Source organism: Hyperolius riggenbachi, chromosome 6 (assembly GCF_040937935.1).
Source record: "Hyperolius riggenbachi isolate aHypRig1 chromosome 6, aHypRig1.pri, whole genome shotgun sequence".
In the NCBI taxonomy this organism is placed as follows: domain Eukaryota; kingdom Metazoa; phylum Chordata; class Amphibia; order Anura; family Hyperoliidae; genus Hyperolius; species Hyperolius riggenbachi.
In genome coordinates, this window is record NC_090651.1 from 254550449 (window position 1) to 254576880 (window position 26432).

A 26432-nucleotide genomic window follows, 5' to 3' on the forward strand; every position below is an offset into this window, starting at 1 on the left:
TATGGATCCAATATGTGGCCTTCTTGTACCTTTAGTGTCCTCCTGTTGTCCCCCTCTGTCCTTCTCCATTCCCTATGCTCCTTTGTCCCGTGTCCCCTTATGTCCTCTGCTTTCCTCCGTGTCCTCCAATGTCTCCCTACCTCCTCCTCTTACCCCTAGCTTCATACCAATCTGTCTTCATGTCCTCAGATGTCCCCCTGCATCCTCTTCTTCTCCCCCCTGCCTGTAAGACCATGGGCTCCAGTAATAAGTAATAACACAAGTTCCCATGCTTTTTCCCCGTACTGCTGCTAGGGCTTACTTTCGGGGTAGGCCTTATATTTGAACCATGCTCGAAATTCTTGCTAGGGCTTACTTTCGGGGGATGTCTTCATTTTGGGGAAACAGTATACTACTCTATTATCTACATTGTCCTTTATTGTCCATGCAATTTGTTTAAATAATATATGACTTGTTTGTACATACTACACCACAGAAGGTGTTGGCGCTACATGAATCAATAAAATAATCATCATCACATGACACAGGCAAATTAGTGAAAGGGTACATCCACATCCTGCAGTGCTTCCCTTTGTGCTATTACTATACTGTAAGTATACTCTCCCAGCAGCTGTATATGCAGGTTTTAGGGCAAGTTTCCACTAAGTGTGAATTAGCAATGTGAATATTCGCATTGAACCTGTAACCAATACATGTCAATAGAGCCATTTCCATTGATTGCCAATTTGCCATTGCGGTACGATGCAGAAAAAAACATAGATTGCATGCTGGAGATTCCGGTACAATGCACCCCTCTCCTATACAATGACTGATAGCCACATCCGGATTTCTGCGTTAACATTCGCGGAAACAACGCAGAAATCCGCATCCAGAAAAATGGATGCAGAATGGTGGAAATGAGCCCCAAAAAGACTGAGCACTATTCATCTGGCATAAAAAGGTATTTGGGCTTTATTAATTTTTGTAAATATGCATTAATTGTCTTTCTATAAGGAAAAGAGAGCACAAGTGTAAAAAAAACCGGAGGCTGTACATACATTTAAGGCTTTGTGAAAGAAGATAAACTATATTAGCTTGACCGCTAGCAATCCCTCATCCACACACGACGTAACACAATCTGGCTGCTGGATCCCAGGACTGCATTGTTCAGATTTAATAATTAATGTGCAGTTAATTGAGGCTTTTACTGAACTGACACAGGATGAAAGCAAAACCTGCCTGTCTGGATGCGATGCGTCCCTGGGAACAAGTTCACTGCGTTCCCTCGGCGTCTGTCTCCCCTGGGGAGGGAGGGTCAGGGAACAGCTCTCTGCGTGTGCTCTGACAGGCTCTCCGCATCCGGAAGGCAGAGGTGGCGGTGGTCACAGAGGCGTGCAGTTCTGCTCTTACCATAGGATGGTGAACACAAAGAACTTCAAATGCTCCTGGCGAAGCTAAGCTGGAGCCAGAAGAAAATATTTCCTGTAATGACACATTAAAGTCTGGCTGCAAGGATAAAGAGGAAATATTGTTCTTTTGGAAAATAAAAATGTAAAGCCTACAAGGAATACTTTATTTGAGCATAGAGAAAAACCCTATCTTATGAAAGTTGTAGACAGCTTTTTTGTTTAATATAATTTAATATAGGACCCATCCTAATTAGTGGCAATAATTATGCAAATATTCAGACAGACTTGTTAAATACTGTGAAGTTGAAGCCTAAAGGTGCTTGTACATCAGACGATGATGGACAGACAGACCAAGAGACAGATGTCTCTGTGATTGAATTTGATTGGAGATCTGTTGGGCGCCATAAACCGCAGGTCGATTACCAATCAATTTCAGCATGAAATCTTTAGGGAATTGGCATCATGACGCCACCTTGTTGATTCCGGCTGCTGTCACCTCTAATGTACATGTACATCTCCCCCCCCCCAACCCGCCCTGGTGCCCCTTGCACTTATATTTTACCCGCCGCCATCCGCCACTGTCTCCGCGTTCCTTCCAGATTCGCGTCCCATGTGGACATGTATCAGGAGCCATATGGAGGTAGGATGCTTCACAGTGTCGATCTGTAATAGAGACATGAAGACAAAGCGCCATTAGAGCAGTTATAGTAAGTGCCTCTCTGCAGAGTTGGAAGGGTGGGGGCTGCCTGATCATGCTGTTAGGGTTGGAGAGAGAGGGATCACAGAGGCTACTCTGCTGGGGTTGGGGTAGAGGGCTGCATGAAGACTGTAATTTGTCTCTACTGGGGAAAGGGGGAAGACATGGAGGCTGACTACCTAATTTTGTTGTCAGGGGGAAGTCAACAAAGACTACCTAATGGTGATGTTGGGGTGTACAGACTCTACCTAACTCTGCTGGCGGGGGGGGGGGGGGGGGGGGAAGACAGAGACTACCATACTCTGCTGGGGAGGCACCGATACTACCTAACACTGATGTTGGGGCAGGGAAACTACCTAACTCTGCAGTGGGGGAGGGAAGGCACAGAGACAACCAAACCCTGCTGTGGGGGAGGAAGCAGAGGCATGGAGGATACCTAACCCTGTAACTCTGCTGAGGAGGAGGGAGGGGCACTGAGACTACCTAACTCTGCTGTGGAGGAGGGGAGGCACGGAAACCACCTAATACTGCTATCTGGCGAAGGGGGGGCACAGACGCTATCTAATACTGCTATCTGGGGGGAAGAGAAGGAGCAGACACTGGTTACATGATCCTGCTATCTGGAGTTGGGGGAGGGAGGTGACAATATTTTGGGCCTAAAGGGGGGTGGGGATGGGGAGCTATCCAAAGTTTTGCTGGGGGGCCCAGTGACTTCTAGCTATGCCCCTGCATAAGATCCCTCCCTCCTTCTTTTTCAGCAGCTATCCACATTTTTTATTTCATGAGTCTTCTTGTGTGTCGTGACGTGAGAAGACTTGGGGTCAGTTTGTGGTTGAGCAAGAGTGAACTGGCTGCACTGATGCTGGAGAAGGTAATGTACTTGCACCACCAGTATGCTACATTGTAGGGGGGATGGGGGAGGGGGGGGGGGTTGCAGCGAGACCAAGTGAGCAACAGCTACTGGGTGAGCACAGAAGGAAGGTAAGAAGTTGCCCTCTCCCCTGCTCTGGGCTACAGTGCAGCAACAGGGATCGCTCCTCTAGAAGTTGCGCTGCACTAGTTTAAATCCTAACTGAAATCCTGAATACATTTCCACTTACCATTTTAAAATGAGTCTTGGACACAAAGGGTTAATTAGGGAAGCTGACAATATTCTGAATTGATAAATACTATTTATAGCTGTTGAAAAATAAAGGCTATTTATAATTATCAAACAATGCATTGTGCATTATTAATAACAAGGGACATAAGTAGTTCATAATTGCATGATTCCTCATTAACCATGGCCCTGATTGGCTGACCTTCTGCTATTTTTAATGCAAGGTCCTTTGCAGGAAGTGATATCCTACTTTACCTCCATGGGGCAGTACATATGATACATATATTTAAGCATACAGGCTTGTCACAACATATGAGGGGAAAGCTCGGTAAACAAAACTTGCTCCTTGGGGGTTAATATGAGACCGAGCCAGCCCATGGCCCCATGCAGAGATGCTGGAATCCACATGTGTCCTCAGAGTGACGCACACAGCAAGTGCTGAGCTCCAATCCGGCAGCCCTGAGGCAGATACAGAGTGAGTCAACAGGCCATCTTCCCAGGGGAGTTGTTTGGTTCCAAGCTCTAGATTGTTAGCCGTCTCCTTGCCAACGCCCGATAGCACAGCAGTGCACTGCATGTCATTTGGACAAACGTGAAGGAAATAATCACTTGGCAGGGCCCTGTATGGATCTGGGCAAAGAGTGTTACTTCCTATCCTTATAAGCCTAGAAGAGTCATGCTCAGTCACCATTCCTTGGAAACACTAACCCAAACACACACAGTGGTGCAAAGCTCAGCAGGGGAAATGTGATCACATGGTCATAACCTGTCCAAAGAGGAAAAGTGAGAAATAGGACCCTTGAGTATAAACAAGTGCTAATGTCAGGCTAAAAATGACCGCAGGATAAAAAAAATAATGACATGTAGTTTTACAGGGTATAGAACAGATAACTTAGACTTTTGTAGTCCAAAGAGTCTTTTATTGCTTTATTTCTATACGCTTTAGGCCAGGTTCACATTAGCGTTTGCCAACGGAACCGGCCGTACGGATCTGTGGTCCGTTCCGCTGAACGGACAAAAAAATGCTGCAGGACCCAATTTTCCGGACCGTTTCGCTGAGCGGAACGGAACCGGAAGGTTTTGCAGCATATAGGAGCCAATTAAACGGACGTTTTACAACACACTGGCTGTAAAACGGACCATTTTCACCGGATCCAGCTAGCCTGATCCGTATGTCCGGTTCCGTAAAACAACGCTATTGTGAACAGTGCCTAAGAGTATTGTACTGCGTTTTCCATCAGGAAAAGTTATTGGCTAACTTAGAAGAAAAGCAGTAGGCTTTCAGCTATTAAGAATAGTCTGTAGACAAAGAAAGCGTTGGAACTGCAGTGCCTGACGGAAGTGGGGATCCAGTAGTTGTAGATGCTCACCTAGATCAGCTACATGCCGGGCTCCAGCATGCTCTGGTCATAAAGGTAGTAAACTGTGGTAAAGAAATGGAGGTCAGCACAGCTGCTATAAATCTTTAATAAAATCCTTGTGGCATAAAGTGCCTACATCAAAGACATGGGTGCTGCATATACATAAATAAAGTGTACATACCAAGCTGCGATGAACAGAGACGATGCGGTTGGTGCAGGACACTAAATAGCCTATTTAGTGCCCTGCACCCACCGCATCTTCTCTGTAAGTAAAGTAAAGTGCAGTATAATTTTTCCCCCTATGCCGCAGCCACTTACAGTAGATATTATTAAAATGACAGCTTTTACAGGTTTTGGAATGGTCCATCTCCTCATGGTGGATACTCAAAGTTTCATTTCTGCTATTCAAAATCTTTATCTGGAAAAGACCTTTAGAAAGTTGCTGGCCAACCTGGCTTCTTGTGTGTTCTTTATTCTGGCATTAGGACTGTGCAGTTGCTGTCCATGGGTGCTTTTGAATAAAAATAAATTATGGAGTTCCTTAATTCCTGGGAACCCTCCATAAGGAGTTGGACTACCCAAAATCCTGTCAGAATTAGGTGACAGTGGTATTGGAAAAAAGTAAATGATGCTGCATTTTACTCTGGGACAAATGTATATCTTTACCGAAGTATGTGCTGTATTTTTCGGACCATAAGATGCTCCTGACCATAAGACGCACCTAGGTTTAAAGGACAAAACCCAGGGTAAAAAAATAAAAACTAAACTAAACCTGGTGGACCATGGTGCAGGGATGTTTTGTGGATCTTCTCCCCTCAAATGGATAAATGGATGCTATGGAGATCCCTATGACAATTATTTGGATCTGATTTAACTTACTTATGTTTTAAGTTCAATTATCATTTAAAAATACACTTTTTCTTCAGTTATTACCAAGCTAAATTATACTTCTGATGCACTCTGCAATCATTCCTATGCAATTCAGCCTCTCTCACATGGGAGCCTGTTGGACAGTTCAGCTTGCTGGTCTATCGGTGCCAGTTTAATGCAGCCAAATGGCAGGGTTTATAATCACACATCAGTGTTTTGACATGTGGTACCCAGCAACAAAAAACAAAAATGCATAAAGTCATATCTGATGTCACTTAGTGCAGTGTCTGTCTCTGCACTGCTCATGCTGAGCGCGAGCAAGCGTTCTTGTAGTGAACATGAGCAGCTGACAGCTAGTGAATTCACCACCTTTAGTATCCTGAGTGAAAGAGGTCTGTGAATCTAATAGACTTGTTTAGCCATAAAGCTCCTTCAAATTAAATGGATGTATGTTCTTTATAACATACTGCATGATAAATCATGATTATATAAATACAGGAAATTAATAGATTTACAGAGATACAAAAACACTATCTCGGTAAATTAGATCTATGGAATCAAACAAATTGCACTTCTAACAGCTGATATCGGTATTATAATTTATAGATGGAAACAAACAAAAGTCAGCTGCCAAAGGATTCCAATCCTCAGCACTGTCAACAGGGTAGGGTAGCGAGGTATAGTTTCCCCCAGTATAGGTAGCTAGTATAGTTGCCCCCCCCCCATATAGGTAGCCAATATTGTTACCCCCTGTATAAGTAGCCAGTATAGTTGCCCCAGTATAGGTAGCTAGTATAGTTGCCCCCAGTATAAGTAGTATCGTTGCCCCCAGTATAGGTAGTATAGTTGCCGCAGCATAGGTAATATAGTTGCCCCCAGTGCCTGCTCCCCCCTCCTTACCCGCTGCTGCCGCTCATGTTACCTTCTGAGCTAACACTCGCAGTCCCCGATGGCCCTCTCTCCTCCGTCATAACCCTCTGACAAAGCAGCGCGCCGTGCGGCTACTGTTAAGAGGAAGGAATCAGGACAGCGGTTCCCCTGGTAACGGTGATATACATTGACACTATCCTGCTTCCTTCCTTTTCACAGCAGCCGCTCCAGGGCCCATGCCGACTGATGGACCTGCGTCACCTGGTGTCATGGCCCACCGCCCCTGGCTTTCAAGCCAATTCCCACACTCTGTCATCAGGGGATATATTACACAGCGTGTGGTAATTGGCTTCACAATACTAAGGAATTTACTTTGATATCTGTATTACTGTGTATTATGCTGATGTAGCTCACAGAACATGCAGGCACTTTCATAATTAAATTCTTAATGGGTTTCCCAAATTGTCTTGCTGTATGAATGTCAGATGCAGGTTGGATAAACTGGATAGCAGACTGTGAACTGTCCAAACTCCTCCTTCTATACCATCATTGAGGAAGTAAAGTAATATGGGTGGAGCTGTGAGGGAGCTTATATAATCTTTGACTGTATAGGTGTCTGTATAGCTAGTGTGTATTTGGACTGGTGATAATCAGAAAACTGGCTGATGTGAATAGACGTGTGGCACTTAACATGTTCAACTGTAGATTCAAAGAAAACCAACCAAACACTGGCCCAGCCCACATCCACCACCAAAACAAAGTCGTCGTCCCCCACCCATACTGAAAGACGGTGGCCTCCCAAGTGCCAGTAACAGAAGACACAGGAGTAGTTCATAAACTTCTCTGCAAACTGAATCCAAGGAAAGCTCCAGACTCGAACAGTGTGACAACACAGTGCCTAAATACCTGCGCTACCCAGCTGACCCTTGTTCTCTCCATCATGCTCTTGCAATCCCTAAGGGAATGCAAGGTCCCCTCCTGCCTGTAGATGTCCACCATAATCTCAGTCCTGAAGAAACCAGGTGTTGTGGACCTCAACAACTACAGACCAGTCTCTCTAACCTCAAATGTCATGAAGCTCTTTTGGATGGTCCTGTCACACCTGAAACTCACCATCAACAACCAAACTCCCCCTCTCCAGTTTGCCTAACAGATCTGTAGTCGGCCTGGAGTACATCCTGTTCCATCTAGACACCCAACCCAGAATCCTCCTCCTTGGCTTCAGCTCCACCTTCAATAGAATCAGCCCCAACTAATAGAGGTACCTACACTCTACTCCTTATGCTGCTAAGGCATTTTTTTGTATTGACCTGAGGGAGCGGGCCATGACCCATGAAACGTGTTGACATTCTTTTAAATTAATATTCTTCTGGTGTCTGTATCTTGTGGAGAAGTAAGCAATTGCCTATTATTTATATGTTATGTTTTATGGTAGGAACACACTAGGCAAGAATCGCATATGCATTTTCTACTATGTGCTATGGGGAAAACTCATGCGATTCTGCCTACTGTGTTCCTTCCCTCAAAGTTTTAACATGCATATATTTTGGGCACCTCCACCTAACCCTTTTATTCCTTTTGTATGTACAGTATTGATTATCTATCTTGAATACAACAAAGAGGAAATGTGTGCATCAACCAAGTTTAACCCTAACAAATCTGGCTTTGCAAATTTGGCCTAATTGGCTTATCATGAGGCATTGCTCATGCAAATATGCATTTGCTTTCGCATGCCAAATTATGCAGGGTCAAAAACCAATACCACAAAGCGGTTGCCCTGCGGAAATTAGTTCATGCTACATTAGCACTATCCATGAGCGCCATGGGGAGGCTTCCCAATTCCCCCATACAACCAGGGGGGCGTGGGGGCCCCAAGCCCTCTCACTGCCTGGAACCCACACAGCGGCACCTCGGAGGGGGAGGCTGGGAGGTGCAGGCGACCCCCCAGCGTATCCCCCCCTCCTGTTGTTGGAGGGGGGGATATGTATCATGTTGGTAAATATTTTGGGGGAATGGGTCTGGTTAGCATTATAATTGATCAAAACAAATTGGGATAATTGGAGGGATCTACTGTAAATGAGATGGTAGGGTGGCCGGGGCTAGGAAAAGAGGATGATGCATTTGCAGAATTGCATTATTATGCAATTGAGGTTGGAATAAGCCTGGTCGTGGTATGTTTTAGACGGGATTGAGTTGGGGTGGTTGTTGGAGGGAGGGAGAATAGAGAGAGAGAGGTTGGTGTTTAAAAATGCATACATAAAGTATGAAGCTGCATGCAAGTGCATGTTTATGCATTGCATACCGTTGGAGTAGCTGTGAGGTTGTGGTGGCTGTGAGAGAGAGTCAGGATGCAGGGAGACAGCTGGTGTTTGTACATGCATGAAGTTGCATGTAAAATGCATAGGGTGGCTGTGGGAGAGAGGTGGGATGAAGAGAGGAAGGTGTGTGTTTGAAAATGCGTAAATTTGCATTCATGTATGAAGTTGAGTTGACCATGAGAGGGAGAAGGGATGAAGGAAGGACCAACTGGTGTTTAGAAATGCATACATTTGCAGTAATGCATAAAGTTACATGCAAATGAATGCAGTGGCTGTGGGAGGGAGACGGGATACAGGGAGACAGGTTGGTGTTTAATATCGCATACATTTGCATGAATGTATGGGGTTGCATGCATCTTTTCAGTGTGCGCTGCATAGACCAGGGTAGTCATCTTTGTAGAAAAGGAGTCTGTATTTGTATGGTGGCTAGCAGATTCATCAGCAGAGGACTGCTAGTTGAAGTTGAGGTTTGCAAGTTGTGGTTGCGAGCGACGGCCTTGTAAGATTTCTCCTCATTCAAATTCTGTCTAACACTGTCGGGTTTAGTCTCCACTAGCTTGTCGCAGAGTCGGGCCCTGACAGTATGCTTATCACACCACTATAGCAGTATTGATTATTGTATTGGCTACATATGGCGACAATGCATTTTGTACTATATACATTTATGAATATATTATATATATATATATATATATATATATATATTTATATATATATATATATATTTGAGCATAGATTGGTGTGCAGTCTATTTTTTCATATTTGTAACACAAGGTAAACATGCCCCAGCCCCAACTTTTCTGAAATGTGTTGTGAGCATTAAATTATAAAAATCAGAACAGTATATATATATATATATATATATATATATATATATATATATATATATATATATATATATATAAAAATCTCATTTTTCATCAATATCTGATATTTTTTAAGGGAGTCATGGTCCCTGCATTGCCCTCTTCTTTGTTGGGTGGGCTTCGGGAGTCTTCGGAAGCACTCAGGCTTCTGAAGACGGGTCGCTCTGTACTGCGCATGTGCGAGTGCCCCCCCTCGCACATTCGCGCGTGCGCAGTACAGAGCCGCCCGTCTTCGGAAGACCGAGTGCTTCCAAAGATTGCGACAGTCTACCGCAGCGGGAGATTTGAACCGGGAATCCAAAGCTGGAGTGCTGTGAGGAGAATGAGAATGCGCTTTGGGACCCAGAGCCTTCCCTCTACTTAAGTGAGTATCTGTTTTTTATTTTTATTTTCCCTTTAGACTTGCTTTAGCTAAGTACTGTATACGTGTTATGTGGTTTGCAGATCCCTGCATTCCGTTTAAATCAGATTCTACTGAGCATCCTCATTTTTGGGAAAGAGAGTTGTATGACAAGCTGATGAGGAGTAGTCACGCACAGTGTAAAAATTCATATTACTGTACACGTACCTGTCAGTTAAAGACACGAGTGCCTCATTAAGGTTGACATTTCTGTAGAAAGTTATGTTTTTCATTAATAGTAATAATGTGACGTTAATAGTATGATGTTTTAAGTGGCCACAGGGCTAGTTAGCAATGATGTTCTTCTTTTGGTATATAACACACAGAGAGGTGTATGTGTGTGTTGTGTGTGTGTATGCGTGTGTGTGTGTGCGTGTGTGTGTGTGCGTGTGTGTGTGTGTGTGTGTGTGTGTGTGTGTGTGTGTGAGCCGACATGCTTGGATGCAGCTGTGACGGCATAATACGCGGTATATGAAGGACAGCCAATTCATTGTGAGTGCGTCAAGCTGTACAAGCGTCTCTTTCCCCTGGGGTGGGATCTTGGGTAGGACGGCTGCTAATTGAAACGTGTTGGTGGCTGTTTCACGTCTCGGCTCCTGTTTCAGGGCAATTTCAAACCGCAAAGCTGATTGCTGGTTTCACATGGCACAATGAAAAAATCAATTGCAGATAGCTTTAACCCATCCCTGCCAAGGATCCTGTCCTTGCTCATAGAAGACGGTCATTAATACTCTGACTATACCAAAAAATGAAAACAAAGTCTTCATATTAAATTCTTATCTGCCTATTTTCTATTTAGTTTAAAGGATATGTCACAGTTAGCAATTATGTAGCAATATTATTGTACTTTTTTTTCAATTAGTGATGTACACCAAGTTATAGTTTGCTAATAATAAATACACTATATAACCATGCAATCCAATTCAGCAGGTCAGAATATGATGTAAACTCTTAATGTACTTAAAGCGGCTCCGAGATGAAAAACTAACTATAACAAGTAACTTGTCTATATAGCTTATCTAAAGTTTAGATGGTTTATACAGCAAATCTAGCTGCAAACAGCTTCAACAGTAAATGATTATTTCTTCCTGTGATACAATGAGAGCAGCCATATTCTGCTTCTCATCACACAGACAAGGTATTCTGCAACTCTACTCAGGCTGTAAAAACTTCACTCCTCTCTCCTCCTCCCCTCTGACTCTGAAATCTCTGCCTGGTAACCTCCTCCTCCCCTGCCCAGACTGAGCTCCCATAAGCCCTTGCTACATGGGTCTCAGAGTGCCAAAGCACTGGAGAAGCTGTGGGCAAGGCTTGTTTAGTTTATAGGGAATTAGAGTATTACATAGTTACATAGTTATTTGGGTTGAAAAAAAACATACGTCCATTGGGTTCAACCAGAGAACAAAGTACAACACCAGTCTGCGCCCTCACATATCCCTGTTGATCCAGAGGAAGATGAAATAACCCTTACAAGGCATGGTCCAATTAGCCCCCAAAGGGAAAAAAAGCCTTCCTGACTCCAGATGGCAATCAGATAAAATCCCTGGATAAACATCACTGGGCATTACCTAGTAATTGTAGCCATGGATGTCTTTCAACTCAAGGAAAGCATCTAAGCCCTCTTTAAATGCAGGTATAGAATTTGCCATAACTACTTCCTGTGGCAATGCATTCCACATCTTAATCACTCTTACTGTAAAGAACCCTTTCCTAAATAAATGGCTAAAACGTTTTTCCTCCATGCGCAGATCATGTCCTCTAGTCCTTTGAGAAGGCCTAAGGACAAAAAGCTCATCCGCCAAGCTTTTATATTGCCCTCTGAGGTATTTATACAGTACATGTTAATTAGATCCCCTCTAAGTCGTCTTTTCTCTAGACTAAATAAACCCAGTTTATCTAATTAAAAACAAAAAAACAAAAGTATTGGGCTTGAGGAATGCGCTATAAACTATATGAAAGGAACACATTAATGCAATGAATAAAAGTTTATCTCAGATCCAGTTTAAGAGAAACTGTAACCAAGGAGTGAACTTAATCCCAATCAGTATCTCTTACCCCTTTTCCCCAAAATAAATCTTTACCTTTTCTTGAATAGATCATCAGGGGCATCTGTATAGCTGATATTGGGCCTGATGCAATTGTCAGACTCGCCAGTGTTAAACACTGGTGAGTCCGATAATCAGGCTACTATAAAGTCGCCTGATTCAATTGCATTTAGCCCTAGGCAGGGTGCTAAAAGAACTCGCTTGGGCGATATTATCGCCCAGCAAGTTCCTTACACCCTATCCTATTACATTTTGCATGCCTCCGAGCGTTAGCTTAGACCTGCAAAAAGCAGGTCTAAACATGCTAACGCACGACATCGCCGCTGCATCTGGGGGTCTCCTTTAATAAGGAGACCCCCAGAGCTCCCCGCCGGCCGCCGCTCATCTCCGCAACCCCCCACAAAGTTGCAAAGCTACAAATTGCTTCAATTCCTTACTGCCGCTTTACACCCGCCGGCCGCCGCATCTCGCCGCAAGTCCCCGCTGTGTAATTACAGTGTACGAGTTACTGTAATTACACTCACTAAGAACAGAGTCCTGGCAAAGCATCTTTGAATCAGCCGCCGGGGCTCCCCATTGGTTCACAGGCTGGACCAAATGGCTCAGCCTGTGAACCAATGGGGAGCCCCGGCGGCTGATTCAAAGATGCTTTGCTGGGACTCTGTTCTTAGTGAGTGTAATTACAGTAACTCGTACACTGTAATTACACAGCGGGGACTTGCGGCGAGATGCGGCGGCCGGCGGGTGTAAAGCGGCGGTAAGGAATTGAAGCAATTTGTAGCTTTGCAACTTTGTGGGGGGTTGCGGAGACGAGCGGCGTCCGGCGGGGAAGCTCGCTTAAAGGAGACCCCCAGATGCAGCGGCGGAAGATGGCGGCGGATGTTCGGCGGGTTGTGCGCATGTGTGGGGAGCGAGGCTGTGGTGCTGATGGACAGCACCACAGGGTAAACCTCGATCCCCATCGCCCGGTAATAGGGAGCATCGCTCAGGCTTTCGCCTGAGTAATGCTCCCTAACGATCGGCCATCGCATGAGTAAAACTGGCAATAGGATTTGCCGGTAATCCTCGTGCGATGGCAAGGTGATAAGTAGCTCGCATCTGCAAGCTACTTATCACCTGGAATAGCATCAGGCCCATTGTGGTAAAACCCCTCCCACAGTGTGATGTCATGACCAGGGATGCTCAAATTCGGATTCGGGAGATACCCGGATAGTTGCAATCCGGATATCTCCCAGTAATGCTGTGCGGGCTGGGCGGGGGGGGGTCAAGCTTACCTCTCTGACATCTTCTTTGCTCGTCCCTCGGCGCCTCCCACGATACGGTCCACGCACATCACGTGACTACAAACACTTCCTCCATCAACCCAGAAGGAGGAAGTGTTTGTAGTCACGTGACCGCCTTGTGGACCGCATCGTGGGAGGCGCCGAGGGACGAGCGAAGAAGATGTCAGAGAGGTAAGCTTGACCCCCCCCCCCGCCCAGCCCGCACAGCATTACTGGGAGATATCCGGATTGCAACTATCCGGGTATCTCCCGAATCCGAATTTGAGCATCCCTGGTCATGACCATGGTCATGACCATGGTCATGACAGTTTCCTTTCTGTGAACCTTGTTGCTTTGTGGGAAATAACATCTGTATGGGTGTACTCTTGATGATGTATTGGTCTACTCTTTTCTTGGTGATGGTTCAGGTCAGTATCTCCCAGAATCAACCAGTCACCACCAGTCGCTCCATGCTGTGCATGCGTGGCCTTCCCACGTGTGCACCATCACTCTCCCAGCAACGGTAGAATGAAAGGGGCATGTGCGATATGGGCACGTGCGATAGGGGCCACGCATGCACAGCACGGCATGACTTAGTGCGACTGAAGGATTTATGGGAACAGCCAGCGGAGGACTATAGTAGCCTGGGAGGACTGCGAGGGAGCCCACGGCCTGAAGGAGGGTGGAGGAAGCCCCAGGTATGTATAAATGCTTTAATTTTTTTTATCTCAAGTTAACTTAATTAGGTACCTCTTACTAGCTACATTAGCATGCTATATTTTTGTAATCCTTTTGGATGCCTGCTCCTTCCTCTTCATTAAACTGAATAAAGCTTGGGTGACCACTGCGGCAGATAGCTTTGAGTCTGAAGCATTGAAAAAACTGTATAGGTAGCCATAAACTGCAGTTAATAGGCCATAAATCATCTACAGCTAGTCTCCAATCTATAGACTTGTCCCAACCTCAAAGAGCAATGTCTGCAAGAATAAGGCTTATGGTCTCTGTTCCATCCTTCAAAGTTTGGCCAGCAGTGTTTTGAGGTGGTAGCTCAAGATTCTCCTTTCACTGCATGGTAGAATGCTATATTTATATGTTAATCTCCTGACACTAAGTAAGATCTTTAGTTCTCACAATGAAAACTATTTCCTGGAGCAGGTGATCCCCAAAAATGACAAGCTTAACTTACTGAATAAGAACTTGATTTATTGCATACCAATGATGAAGTTCTTATTCAGTAAGTTAAACTGTGTAGCAGTGTGGTCAAAATAAGGCGCAGTCTCATGCCCTGGCAGATGTGTGGAGAGAACACAATCATAATGCCAAGAAGACCGTATACATTTTATTCTCCCAGGCATAATTAATATTCATGCATAGATTTCACATTAGTGAGTTCTACTATCAGTGGCGTAGCTAAGGATCTGTGGGCCCCGATGCAAGTTTTACAATGGGGCGCCCCAAGCACTCTATACATAACAATTGATACGGCGCACCAAAACCTGCCAATGGCAACTACAGTGTCAGAGGTGCAAGAAGGGGATGGGGAACAGTTTGTTAATGATTACCACTATTCAAAGTATCTATAGAAGTGATTGTTATGAGCACAGGACCAATAGAAAGCTAATACTGTAGTTAAGGGAGGGCTCTTTGGGGCCCCTCTGGCCCAAGGGCTCTGATGTGGTGGCTACCTCTGCACCCCCTATTGCTACGCCCCTGTCTACTATCCTGCCCCTAGCATGATGTTATTTGTCCCTGGTCTGACCACCACATTGTTCTGACTGCTTCTACTTCCATTATCCTCAGGTAGCAAAATCTTTTCTTCTCATGAAGGATGGTGTTGCCTTGGAAGTACTCAGCCTCCTTGTGGATGGCCCATGAAGCCACTGTGAGGGGTCACTAATCAGGATAGTTTCTCACTTAGAGAAATCGAGATCACAGGCTATCTAGAATATAGAATTCTAACTTCAGGCCCTTCTGCAGATTTATAGTCAACGTCCCTCGTTATAGCTCAAAAAACTAATTTCAGACCTTAAGCTGCAACTGGACGCCTTGCTCTATTCTAATGTATAGAAGGCCATCAGATGGCCCAAAGCGCGGTCATATGGACATGTAAACAAACCCAAAACCCGGTTCGCTAGAAAGCTTCGCCTTCAGCAGAACTTAAATAGAATCACCCAGGTAAAAGATCAAGTCACATTGAACCAAAATTCTATATACCAAGCTTTCCATGGCTATTGCCAGAAAATATATTCAGATAATTACATTCTAAGCAATCCATTCTCAGAACAAGAGATACTTAAGGCCATTAATTAATTAATTAAAAATGGTAAAGCCCCTGGTCCTGATGGCTTTAGCGCCACATATGACAAGAAATTCACAGATGGCCTACCCCTGCCCTTGACCACATTTTATAATACACTACTGAATGGAGTCCACCCTACCCCTGGAATTCCTGCAGGCCACTATTACCTTAATTCCTAAACCAGGTAGAGAATCATTGTTAACAATTTTTTTTGCCCAGTCTCCCTTTTAAATTTAGATTATAAACTTCTCACTTTCCTTCTTGCCAATAGACTAAATCGATAAAGAGCAGATGGGGTTTATCCCATCCCTTCAAGTGTTGGGTAACGTCAGAAAAATACTATATGTATCTTACATTATGTTCACTCCCACAAAACTTCAACTGCCATTCCAGCCTTGGACATGGGGAAGGCATTTGATACCATAAAATGGCCTTTTATGTTAGTTAGATTTGGGATGGGTGGTAAATTTTGGGGGTTAATCAAGTGCCTTTACTCCATTCCCTCCACTACTCTTAAAGAGGAACTCCAGTGAAAATAATGTAATAAAAAAAGTGCTTCGCTTTTACAATAATTATGTATACATGATTTAGTCTGTGTTTGCCCATTGTAAAATCTTTTAAATCCCTGATTTATATTCTGAAATTTATCACATGGTGACATTTTTACTGCTGGCAAGTGATGTAGCTGCTGTATGCTGTTTTGGCAGTTGGAAACAGCTGTAAACACCTATTTCCCACAAGGCAACAAGGTTCACAGACAGGAAACTGCCAGAAGTACCTCGGTACTCAGAGCTTCTTGTGGGAGGGGTTTCACCACAATATCAGTTATACAGCGCCCCCTGATGGTCTGTTTGTGAAAATGAATAGATTTCTCATGTAAAAGGGGGTGTCAGCTACTGATTGGGATTAAGTTCAATTCTTGGACGGAGTTTCTCTTTAAGTTCCCTTCACCACGCCATCTCCCTATTACTATTGACTGAGGTCCAGACAGGGGGCCCGCTCTCCCCAGCCCTGTTTGCCCTCATAATGGAGCCATTGGCCAGTGCTATCAGAGCTTCCCCCAACATTCTGACCTTAAGCAGCAACCACACGTCCATTCCGAATCATTGAACTTAATTAAGATCTTTCCCTTATCTCAGAATTAAAACGAAATGTTACAAGTCAGAGCTTCTTTGCCCCAATATTCCCAAAACCTCCAGTCTGGCTTTAACCAACTCCCTAGGGCTCCAACATTGTGACACCTAAGTAAAATACCTGGGAATAAATCTGACTAAAGATCTGATGTATAAGCAAAACTATCTCCCCATGAACCGCAAATTGATGGCTAATCTATATAAGTGGGATGTTCATGACGTCTCTCTATGGACATATTCATTCTGTAAAGATGAATGTCGTGCCCAGCATCATGTACCTATTCAGAGTCCTCCCAATTGCTATTCGTATGGCTGGTATCCATAATCTGCAGAGAGTCTTCCTTCAACCCCTGGCAGCCGTCCGGTGCCCCCGCCGCAGCTCCACTCCCAGCCAGTGGCCTGGTATCCCCTCCGGTGCATATGCCGACCTTGTCAGGTCGGACTCTACTGCACCTGCTTAAGCTCCGCTGTCAATCACGCTGCCTGCACAGAACACTCCAGACGACATCTGCATGATGGACAGCGGTGCTCGTGCAGGCGCAGTAGAGGCCGCCCTGGCGATAAGGTCCCCCTCTCAGATCTCAACATTGAACATATCTGTGATCACACTGGTTTTCCAGAATGTGGCTTTGAAGCACTTTATATTTCCCAAGCTTAGGCTAGATACTGTAACAGGTACTTCCTGCCCAGCCCATTTCAAATAAAACTATAAAAAATAATAATTGCACCAATTTATGCTGCAGTGCTAAAAATGCCAAACGTTTATCCTCTAAAATCTACATACTACAGCATCTCCAGATTATATTTGTTGACTTTAGAGATCACTGCAGGACCAACATGTCCTCTAATTGATTACAGGGACGTAACTTCCTGTACAGTGTTGCCTCCACTTAGCAGTACAGTTCATCCTCAGATTACCACTGCTCTGACAGCAGGCAAACATTGCAGCAATAATAATGCTATGATTGGCATGACGTCATACAGTTGTCCTTGCATCCTGGCCTTGCCAGTGTTCCAAAGCTACTGAGCCACCAATGTTTTATAATGTTTTATTCCCATCCTCTACCCCACCTACCTGTTTCCAAATGCTGGTGAGTGCCTTGGCTCATGCAAAGAACACAGCACGCACTTTACTCTAGTAAAATTGCATTCCTAGATTTAACCCCATATTTTTCTTTTAGTGATTGATATGATGCTGAAAATAATTCTGTAAAAAAAAAAAGTGCTGTACATTGTAGATGTGTCACCCAGATACCTCATTCCTCCACTCTCTGTACAAACCAACATGTATTAACCCATTTGAAAACCATGTACTTTTGAAATAGACTACAAGATTCCTCTAACCTCTAGCAGAAGCAAAACTAATAGATAGCCGTCGCTTAAGATAGCTTACCTTAAAATGTTCTCAGTTGATTAGATATTATTCTTTTGGGTAACACAGCATGGCATAACTACTGTATATGATATCATATCAATTATGGTAGTGAGAGCAAGTGATGAAGCAAAATGTATTCTTTCTCTAATTAACATCCAATTAACTTTGGTCTCTGTATGGCTAAAGAAATGTTTGAGGTGTGCATTGTCCTGAGGTCATTGGTTGCACATCCCCTTCATAGGATTAGGCAGGTAATGCCACAGGGGAAGACACAGCCAGCTGGGGTTCTAACGTTTGCTAGGAAGCCGAGGCAGCATGAAAAATGAGTAGCCAAGCGATAAGAATGGAATAATTTATGTTCCAAGAACACATTCGCTCCGGCAAGGAGGGGAGCACTATGTGCCAAGGAAGCCTGCTAACACGTAGTCTTTTATTACACAAATTATTAACGACCAGGAAATAAATGACTGTGAGATCAGATCAGGCAGCCGACTCCTTCTTTCTCCCTTTAAAAGTATATATATCTTGAATCTTCCTTAGGGTTTTGCTTCTCTGAGCTACAGCATTTACTTCAAACCCCCGCCCTCCCTTTCCTTCCTGGCAGAAGGATTATAGATCCTGATTCACAAATCATAGCCTGGCAGTGCCACGTCCTTTGTCGCCCTACACGCTGCCAGTTATGGTTTGTAACACAAGTGAAGGCTCCTATTACTCTGTAATTCGGACTCAAACAGCATTGCTTGGTTCAGTGAAAGGCTTTTCACAAGATAGTATTATTTCCTAAGAACCTCCTGGACTGTCTTTCATCTCAATCTGGATATTGTAGCTTGAGGAAAAGGAAGCATTAGCAGTAGGGGTGGATTAAATTCTACTTGGGCTGATATGGCATCCAGTTGTCTTTTTGTCAAGCTATAATAAGCCACAAGAGCAGCATGCGACAATACCAACCTTGAACTCCATGATAGCAGGGATCTGGTTTATTGAGCTAAGTGACTCAATTTCAAGAGATGATCATTTTTTCTTGCAGGACTTCTCCTGCAGGTTAAGTCATGGGGTAGCATGAGACAAATCTCTACTTGGTAGATCAAGATTATGCAATCATGTCTCATTACTGTGACAATGGGACCATGGTCACATTATCAAGTGCAGCAAGACATACACATTTTGCTGTCAGGATTGATCATATAATATTGATTGATTACAGTGAAAGCCGTACATTTCAGCCATCACCGATGCCTAAAATAAATCGGACCTATCAACTAGTGCAGTAGCGGTCAGATTGGGGTCAAGGAGTACAAGGGAATCCTCTGGATCATCCAGAGGCTTCCCTCAACTGAGGTATCTAACTTTTTTTTTTCTTTTTAAAGCTACAGGTTTTATTTAAAGATATGACACTATGTTTATGTAGCTTTCCAGGATAGCCATATTAAAAATACTTCAAATAAACCAGAATTGGATGTGAAGGAAACAAAAATGCAGACAGCAAATGAAACCCGACAAAGGTTTTCATTTATGCTTCTTCTATTCAAACCTCAAGTTCTAAAAATTTAGGCTGGGGTTACAATTAAGTCATACACAAAGATTTACCCAGTTTATCATTGAGCCTGAGAGACTTGTGTGCTCTACTTGGACCAATGTATGGACAGAATGGTGGCTCCCACCAAGTCATTCTAGCAGAAGGTGACGGTTTATTCAGTAACAGTAAGGTGATTAGAAGCATGCTGTGCTTTTGTGGAATTCCAGTCCCACAAAACTCCCATGTGTTCATTGTAGAACTCAACTTTCTGTTACAAAGTACTGATATAAACTAGTGGTTTACATGAGTTCATGCAAAGCATAGTGCTTAAATATCACCCAGTACTACTGCTTACCCCTCATTAAAGGAACTGGACTTGGTGGCATTGTATTCACATGTTGTAGTCTCCAATATAAACGTTACCAATTCTACCAGATACTGAGTGAAGGAAGGATAAACCCTGAGGTAAATTCATAGTGAGATGCAGGCCCAGATTTACTTCACAGGACCCTTTAGGCACAGATGTCCTGGCACCTTAGACTCCGCCCTCCATGAACCCACCGAACTGCACCACAAGTGTGCTGGCTGTCCCAGCTGTCACTTCTTCTTTACTTCCCTTGCCCGTCATAGACAGCTTCAGGTGCCTCTTAGTATAAGGTAGCCAGAAGTACCCTCTATAATAAGTATTTAGAGGCACCCCCAAATATTAGGTAGCTAGAAGAACCTCATTATTAAGTAGCTGGAGGTACCCCTGACTGAAGGGAGATGATCTCAGTGGAATGCAGAGAGCAGGTTGAGTAACCTCTCATTTACACTCTTATTAGGACTCTGCATAGGGAAGAAGGGAGGCAAGCCGCATTTCCATCACCAAGCGTCTGTAGGCACATGCCTACAATTCCTTATGGTAAATCCGGTCCTGGTGAGATGAAAGCCAAGGTCAGTGAAGAGACATGAAGTATAAACCAAAACCAGTAACAAGACGTTTCACTGTTTCCAAATGTCAGAATAGTGCATTGTTACATTCAGGCCAAAAGTCATCAACAGGAGACAACAAAAGAACCAAGAAAACAAGCTGAGACAGATCCAAGAGCAGAACACTGCAGATTGGGTCAGACAAATTCAAACCAGATATCCAGCCAAACCACAGGGAAGAGCTCTCTGAAACTGGGCACTTGCCAGTTCTTCCTCAAAGAAGCCTTTTGGTCCATATTGGACTTCCAGATGCACATACACATTTCCCTTTACAAGCAATCCTAAGGGTGTGTTGTTATTCAAATTCCAGGGCAAAGTCCCCAAACCATGATCAAGCACATACATGTACTTGTGGCTGTGCTGCTAACAACCAAGGTCTGCAATGTACAGCATTTACGGCCTGTAAGACAAGGCAAGCATTATTCAGTTCCACATATTTTTATGTGGGTTTATTCTGTAGATGACACAGGAACTTTATACATTTTAAATATATGGCTTCCGTTTATAACAGTATCAAAGAAAATGATCCTTAGTCTTCCATGATGTGATTTTTTTTTCTCGGTTTCTGAGGAATGAGAGAAATCTTCAACAAAAGTGAAACAGTCTAAAAGCATGCTCCAGGGTGGTCTAGGCCAGCTTATATCTCTACAATTTACCAGGCTTATAAATGGTTCAGTGGCATTCTCTCAGATATTCCGTCTGATGGCTGCAGACAGAATCTTGTGATGAGATCCTGATAGTCAGAACACATTCCTTAAACTAGACAGCTTGGTTTCTGTGATAACACTTATAATAAATAAGTCTGCAAAAGTGCAGTGACGTGTGTGTGTGTGTGTGTGTGTGTGTGTGTGTGTGTGCGCGCTTGTGTGCAGTTGTGTGATCACTGACATGACATAGGTGTATATTCTCTAAACTGCAGTGAGCAGAATAACATGTGCAAACTCTTATGCACAATGAATAGGGCCTAATCATGCATTGCACGTAATGTATTGCCTAACGCTCTACCCATCATGTAGTAAGACCTTATGGGGTGTATGCACTAAATTGCGTTATGCAGAATGCCACACATTACATGCAATGTATTACACTCTCTAAGAATACACCCTATTGTGTCTTCTTCTTCACTTGAATGTGTAGTATTTCTCTTTGGCAAAAAGCAGCTCATTTTGCCTATCTGTACCATGAGTGTTTTCAGCAAATACAGATAACTTAGTGATCCAAGTGAATGTAACACCATGTGCTATATGATTCAGCTTGTTTGATGTATTGTTTCAGTTGCAAAAATAGAGGAGAAAGTGTGTGTGTGTGGGGGGGGGGGGAGGCTGTAGCGTGGCTTGGTATGGCTGTAGAGAGCTGCGGCGTGCTCTAGGTGCAGAGATGCACAGAAAGTACTATATCGAGGTAGAGGACAGGAAAACCAGCCACTACTGCATGATGAATGTTTATTGGCACTGTGTAAATAAATCCACATACAGGTAAAATAGAGAAAGCCACATACCAAGTTCTGCTGGCAGGTCAGATCAGTGGGTGAGCGGACAAAGAGCCTGACAGCCGTTTTGCACCTACCAGCGCTTCTCCCAAGGCTGGGACAGTTTCAGTTGCTGCAGAACAGCAACTCTCTACTGTGCTGAATATGCAGTGAAACGGTCCCTGCATTTTTGCTACCGCGTACAATTTATGTAAACATAAATTAAAAATAAACATTGGTTGCCTCTCACTAGATTCACAAGCCCGGTACCAGCGGTAACCAGTAAGAGATCTGACAAGCACATGGGTCTTTTGCTGCTTCAGGGGTTCTATAGTCCAGTAACCCTGGATGCCATCTTCCTCTCTATTTCCTTTTTGCGTTCCTTCTTCCATAGCAGTGCTCCATAGCATATTTTGTGTTTATAGGATTATTAATCCTGCTGCCTCAACTCACCAGTCTGTTCTTTTCAAATTCACCATCAAACTGGTGTGCATGCCAGTCAGGACATAAATTTAATCAAGCTGACATTTAATTGATGGGCAGTTTATGGTTTTCATTTGTTAGTACACCTTCGTCTTCCAGCATGAGCCAAGATTTAGGTGTTATGCTGAAAATACCCGGTTCTTTTGAGGAGATTAGATGGTTCGATAGATAATTTCCGACATGTCCGATCTCCCTTTCGATCCTTTCGCTGCTCGATTTCTGATAGAAAAGAATGGAAAAAGATAAGAAAGACGAGCGGAATATAAGAAAATCGACTGCGGAATCGAGCAGCAAAAACGATTGAGTGGAGAAACGCACGGCATAAACGAACCGTGTATTCCCAGCATTAAGAGAATTTTCTGTTCATCTCTGAGGACTATTGTATTTTTGCTGCATGTTTTTTCCTTTGTCTCCCCCTTCTCTCTTTAAGAGGCATACGTTTTTTAGTCAGTGTTCCGTTGTTATTGTTTTTTTTTTTGCGTGTGTGTGTGTGTCCAAATGTAATGCTTTATTGCAAAATAGTGACAACAAGCAATTTTTTTTGTTATGTTTCAAATAATTTTATTGAAATCGAGCATAGATAAACGTCAGATAAAAACAGTTAACATCAAAATCAAGACCGTATCATATACAAACAGTAAAGTTACAGTATATGATAAAAAAGACCACAATAGCTAGTGAATAAGAATATATATATACAGTGGAGGAAATAATTATTTGACCCCTCACTGATTTTGTAAGTTTGTCCAATGACAAAGAAATGAAAAGTCTCAGAACAGTATCATTTCAATGGTAGGTTTATGTTAACAGTGGCAGATAGCACATCAAAAGGAAAATCGAAAAAATAACCTTAAATAAAAGATAGCAACTGATTTGCATTTCATTCAGTGAAATACGTTTTTGAACCCTCTAACAATAAAAGACTTAATACTTAGTGGAAAAAACCTTGTTTGCAAGCAGAGGTCAAACGTTTCTTGTAATTGATGACCAAGTTTGCACACATTTTAGGAGGAATGTTGGTCCACTCCTCTTTGCAGATCATCTCTAAATCCCTAAGGTTTCGAGGCTGTCTCTGTGCAACTCTGAGCTTGAGCTCCCTCCATAGGTTTTCTATTGGATTAAGGTCCGGAGACTGACTAGGCCACTCCATGACCTTAATGTGCTTCTTTTTGAGCCACTCCTTTGTTGCCTTTGCTGTATGTTTTGGGTCATTGTCGTGCTGTAATACCCATCCACGACCCATTTTCAGTTTCCTGGCAGAGGGAAGGAGGTTGTCGTTCAGGATTTCACGATACATGTCTCCGTCCATTTTCCCGTTAATGCGATTAAGTTGTCCTGTGCCCTTAGCAGAAAAACACCCCCAAAGCAAAATGTTTCCACCCCCATGCTTGACGATGAGGACGGTGTTTTGGGGGTCATAGGCAGCATTTTTCTTCCTCCAAACACAGCGAGTTGAGTTAATGCCAAAGAGCTCTATTTTGGTCTCATCAGACCACAGCACCTTCTCCCAGTCACTCACAGAATCATTCAGGTGTTCATTGGCAAACTTCAGACGGGCCTGCACATGTGCCTTCTTGAGCAGGGGGACCTTGCGAGCCCTGCAGGATTTTAATCCATTGCGGTGTAATGTGTTTCCAATGGTTCTCTTGGTGACTGTGGTCCCTGCTAATTTGAGGTCATTCACTAACTCCTCCCGTGTAGTTCTAGGATGCTTTTTCACCTTTCTCAGAACCGTTGACACCCCACGAGGTGAGATCTTGCGTGGAGCCCCAGAGCGAGGTCGATTGATGGTCATTTCGTGCTCCTTCCATTTTCGAACAATCGCACCAACAGTTGTCACCTTCTCTCCCAGCTTCTTGCTAATGGTTTTGTAGCCCATTCCAGCCTTGTGCAGGTCTACAATTTTGTCTCTGACATCCTTGGACAGCTCTTTGGTCTTTCCCATGTTGGAGAGTTTGGAGTCTGCTTGATTGATTGATTCTGTGGACAGGTGTTGATTCTGTGGACAGGTGTCTTTTATACAGGTGACTAGTTAAGACAGGTGTCCTTAATGAGGGTGACTAATTGAGTAGAAGTGTCTAACCACTCTGTGGGAGCCAGAACTCTTAATGGTTTGTAGGGGTTCAAAAACTTATTTCACTCAATGAAATGCAAATCAGTTGCTATCTTTTATTTAAGGTTATTTTTTCAATTTTCCTTTTGATGTGCTAACTGCCACTGTTAAAATAAACCTACCATTGAAATGATACTGTTTTGAGACTTTTCATTTCTTTGTCACTGGACAAACTTACAAAATCAGTGAGGGGTCAAATAATTATTTCCTCCACTGTACCCACTATATAATAAAACAAAACATGAGAATACATATTCAAATATACCTACAAATAATGAAAGTGCCCAGCATATATAAAAACAAAATAAAATACAAGACAAGACAAGACAAATAACATTTATATTGCGCTTTTCTCCTTGCGGACTCAAAGCGCCAGAGCAGAGCAGCAGCCACTAGGGCGCGCTCTATTGGCAGTAGCAGTGTAAGGGAGACTTGCCAAAGGTCTCCTACTGAATTAGTGCTGGCTTACTGAACAGGCAGAGTCGAGATTCGAACCCTGGTCTCCTGTGTCAGAGGCAGAGCCCTTAACCATTACACCATCAGCCACCTGCTACACCATCAGCCAACTGCTGGGTGACCCAGGACAGTTCCCCATTGGGGATCCCACTTACATGTAGCGATCCCTCGACATTGTCATGGGGACACAATGAGATGTCATTCATTTACTTAGGAAGTATTATCGTAAGAGAACAGAGGCGCCAGCAGGATAAAAGGTAATAAAAATTTTAAAATTTGCTGGGAGGCAGTGGTGGACTTACCTCCGGAAAGCAGACTCAAAATACTGTCTGAATTAAACAAATAAATTTATTATTGGTACCCCAAAAGATGCAACGCGTTTCGCAGGCACAGCCCGCTTCATCAGGCAATAAGATAGGGGACAAACAGTAGCTCGTCAGTAGCACGAATGGCACCTCTGCCACCACCTAGACAGAGGTGCCATTCGTGCTTCTGACGAGCTACTGTTTGTCCCCTATCTTATTGCCTGATGAAGCGGGCTGTGCCTGCGAAACGCGTTGCATCTTTTGGTGTACCAATAATAAATGTATTTGTTTAATTCAGACAGTATTTTGAGTCTGCTTTCCGGAGGTAAGTCCACCACTGCCTCCCAGCAAATTTTAAAATTTTTATTACCTTTTATCCTGCTGGCGCCACTGTTCTCTTACGATAATACTGTGTCCACCCCTAGTGGAGGGGTGACCTACCCCTACTTTCCTGATCTACAGAGAGTGACATCTTAATCCTGAGTGAGGACAGGTCTAATCTCCTCACCTGCATCCACAGTGGTTGCCTAAGAGGTAACCCATGTTTGTGAGTATATTCATCTCACACTTACATTTATCTACGGTTTCCAATACATACTACACTATATTGGGCTCTCGGTGTCTCCTATTTATATTTACTTAGGAAGAGTAAGTAAGTGTTCTGTTTACTCGCACATCCTAACAACATACAGGTAGTTTAATAGGAATATTCTTAAAATTGTAAATTGTCCCTAGAATTTGGCAGGGATAAGTGAGCATCACTGAGGGATTTAGAGATAGAGAGACAGATGTAAATGCTTCTATGGCAGGTCTGTTTAACTGCAGTCCTTCAGGGCCATATCCATGCCAGTGTTTTAGGATGGACTGAGAAATGGAGAAATGTGTTCTACTTGATGACCACACCTTTCCTCATTCAGTCCCATCAGTTAATTTGAGTTGTTTCAGAAATGTGTGAGGACCTCGGCCTTGAGGACTGGACAGCACTGTCCTATGGATTCTGTATGTACATAACCGTTATGTTGCTATGACCTCATGACTTTATGACAGGTTGCAACAGTGCAAAACTCTCTTGTAAAAACAGAGTAATTCTAAACCAAAAAATACCAAAATGGGTAGGCTTCTACTGGTTATTTTAT